Source organism: Triticum aestivum, chromosome 5B (assembly GCF_018294505.1).
Source record: "Triticum aestivum cultivar Chinese Spring chromosome 5B, IWGSC CS RefSeq v2.1, whole genome shotgun sequence".
Taxonomy (NCBI): Eukaryota; Viridiplantae; Streptophyta; class Magnoliopsida; order Poales; family Poaceae; genus Triticum; species Triticum aestivum.
The window spans coordinates 110,818,995-110,822,459 of record NC_057807.1 but is presented as its reverse complement, the minus strand read 5'-3'; the positions used below and the strand labels follow the sequence as shown (position 1 = coordinate 110,822,459).

Sequence of the window (3,465 nt, the reverse complement as noted above, 5' to 3'; positions counted from 1 at the left end):
GTCCTGAAGCAACTATACTCTTGGCTATAGAAAGTTCATCAATTTTTCTTTAGTCCACGACGTCAAAAGAAAATATAGCGATGCATAAGCCTGAAATTATCATCAGTGTCTAAACCAATAGTACAGGAGCACCATGTAGAATATTGGAATATATTGAAACATACCACTATACTAGGCCTTGTTATATCAACAACAGGGACATACAAAGATGTTCCTAAATTCAGTAATAACTGGAACATATCAGTGTCACTCTGTACTCTTAAACCAAGAGTTCCAAAATTCAGTAATAACTGAAACAGATCAGCGTTACTCTTAAATCAAGAATATTGATTAAGATAGTACTACGTATCTAGCATGAACCCAGAACTGTACCCTCATGTTTCCCTGACCTGCAGGTAGCTCTGTTGTCAACCCATTATATTTTGAGTCACAAATATTTTCAACCATCAAATAGTTATTATTTCCACTAATATATAGTACAGTAGTAAGTAGCTAGCGGGTCACATGGATTAAATAGCTATTTAGTTTTTTTACAATATTTGGTAAGATGTCCCAAGACTTTATTCATGGCAAAGTAACACAAACCAGGAGATAGTACATCTAGTTACCCATAGTAAGCCAATAGCAATAAACCAGTCACCCATAGTTCAAACGAGTCTGGCATTGTCACAAAGTACTCATTTACTCTTGACACTGTATTTTTTTACATTCAGAAAGTAGCTGCTCCGACTACACAGACCAAGTGTTCAACATGCAGCTGCTTACATACACTGAGAATACGCATATACTACTGCATAGCTTACAACCATGCATGAGTCTTGTCACGACCATGATCAGTAGCAGCAATCAACAGTCCTCATTAGCCATAAATAAAATAAAACAAAATAAAAAATCCTGCATAGTCCACCCATTGTCGCATGCACACTTCTCATATTTTTTTCTGAACCAAACCACACCAATTAATGATGAAACTCCTCATACAGATGCATCCCTACAAATACTAAATCAAACTTAAACGAAAGAAATTTACTAAGAGCAATTGTCATGCAACCAGCCAATATGAGAAAAGAAACACAAGTCAAGAAACCATTAGTCAGTGGGAATCGAAATGAAAGCCTATGCAGTCTTTAATTGGCTCTCAGGAGGCCCAAATGCAACTTGCATGCAGAGGAATGAAGCGTGACAAATAGCAGGCCCTAAGTAATAAACCTGTAAGATTATGAAGTTGTCCTATCAGTTCGTTTTTAGATATCTGCAAGAAGTTTTGTGGGTAAGATAGTTTTCAGTAAGCTAAAGAGTCTTGTGCTTAGAAAGCTTATTTTTTGCAAGCAGAAAAAAAGAACCAGAACACGCTCCGCTGCACCAGAGACCGAGGTAATACCGACATGGAAAGGGGGGCGTCGCCGAACCTGTGCCAATGGGGAGAAGTTGTGCTGGTGAGACGATGTGTTGCATCGCTGCCAAGCCAATGACCGAGACGCTTGATCCGTAGTGGGCGAGGAAGAAAGAGCAGCTTCTATTTTTGCTTCCACCTTCCCACGTTGGTGTTCCATACGGCGAGTGACAGCTTTGCTAGCGCCTGCACTATTCATGCTACCATATCAAGCGCCGGCTGCAGGTCTGGTCCCAGATCAGGGGCCAGCAGCATTTGACTCCCGTACTCTGCAGGAAAAGGGCGTGGTGGAGACAGCGATTTGTTGCTGGGAGGATCTAGCGAGGACGCAAAAAGAGGCGCCCGCTCCTAATGTGTCCCTGCTACCTGTTGCGGCTGCAAGGAAAAGGAAAAATTGGGAGATGAGTAGGAAAGAAGAAGGGGGAGAAAGCCATCGACCTTATTAGCGAGGGAGCGCACCACCGACCGAAGGCGGCGCTGGTTCGTCTCAACGACGGCGTCACACCCGCGCTGGAGGATGACGAAGCCGCGGAGGAGTCGCGCGGGGCAGGGAGAGCCCATGATCGGTGAGAGACCTAGGATAGAACCGCAGGAACTCCATGGAGCCGCCGGCGGCACTGGATCGGACACCAACAGGGCAGAGCTCACGCGTTTCTCGATGGGAGGGGCATCGGGAGAGAAGGAGCGGGGATGATGGCCGACGCACACGAAGTGGGGCGTTTTTATAGAGCCAAACAGCGGCCAAGCGGTGGAACGGGATTTCACGGAATCCTTCCTTCGAGAGACCCGGCGAAATACTTGGTCCATCACCGAGAGACACGGGAGTCTTCGAGCGAGAGCCCAAGAGGATAGGTGGAGCAAACTGAAAGGAGAGAGAACGAAGCCAATCCAGAAACATGTACGTCTTTATTTTTCTATATAGAACTACATGTGCCGTAGGCTTCCTATTTTAAGAATTTTTTTACTTCAGACAAGTTTGACCGGTAGACAGTTAAAGCCGTGAGGGCAGAACGTGGCAAACTGAGGGAACGAAGCACTTCCCTCACACGCGTCATTTTTACAGCAGTTGTAAAAAAAAGTTCAAAAAAACCAGAAAAAACAATCCCTTACGGGCCTAGTCTTCTTAGTATTGCCTAGGGACAAATAACTTTATTATGACAAAAACCTCTCTAGTAAAACTAACATCACTGTTTCTTTACGTAAACAGCCACTAGCTTTTATTTCCGTGTTATTTATTATCTTGCAAACCTATCCCATTAGGCTTCAAAAACGCATGCTTCAAAGGTATAACCGCCATGGAAGGGCTCCTCCATTGGGACTTCAACCCTGACCTCAAGGTCGAGGACCAGGTTCGTAGGCGCTTCAGATCCACGGTCCATTTCTCCCCGGCTTCTTCCTCCAAGGAGTTCTTCTTGGTGGTCACGTTTTCTTCTGCCTCTTTCCCTCTGTCTTGTGTATCGGTCGGTTTGGCATTACAATGTTGCACTGGTGGTCTTGCTTCTGGTTTCAAAGTTGTATCTATTGGAGCTAGGAACTTTCAGTTCTCTGTGGCCTCAAACAAAGTGGGTCATTTCATCTATGCCCTACGGGATAGAGTTTGGCCAGATTTTACTTGTCATTTTGGCCTCTTCAAACACCCGTGGAATGTACAAGAGTGGATCCACTTGAGTGCAGCAATCATCCTTGTGCTGGCAGTGTACCTAAAGCCATTTGCACTAACCTGCAATTTCTTGATAAAAGTGCAGCCAAGGACAATTCTGCATCGAAGGAGTTGGCCAAATTTGGTATTAACATTGAGCGTTCTAATAATCTTTTGAGCCCGTTCGAAGTAGTTTCCTCACGTCATGGATTACCTCAGGATGATCTTGGTTTGGATGATTGGATGAACAACAATGCTAATCAAGAGATCAGGCAAAAAAGTTTGATTTTTGGTAGTTTGAATATCCCGGTTTCGACGGATCGACTTGCCCACAGTACCAAAACATTCATAGGTAAGAATCATTGTGAGCAGATTTGGTGCACTATTCCAAACTTGGTTTTGGAAAATATCCTAGATCTAAGGCAAGCCAATT

At 44.2% G+C, this 3,465-nt stretch overlaps 1 long non-coding RNA gene across 1 annotated transcript; it reads right to left on the bottom strand.

Moving 5' to 3' along the window:
* Positions 1-663: 663 nt before the first annotated feature.
* On the bottom strand, positions 664-2,138 carry LOC123115796 (uncharacterized). Its single transcript, XR_006456743.1, has 2 exons — positions 1,853-2,138; positions 664-1,768 (listed from the first exon to the last, which is right to left on the bottom strand). It is a non-coding gene; the product is annotated as an uncharacterized lncRNA (long non-coding RNA).
* Between the last annotated feature and the right edge of the window lie 1,327 nt (positions 2,139-3,465).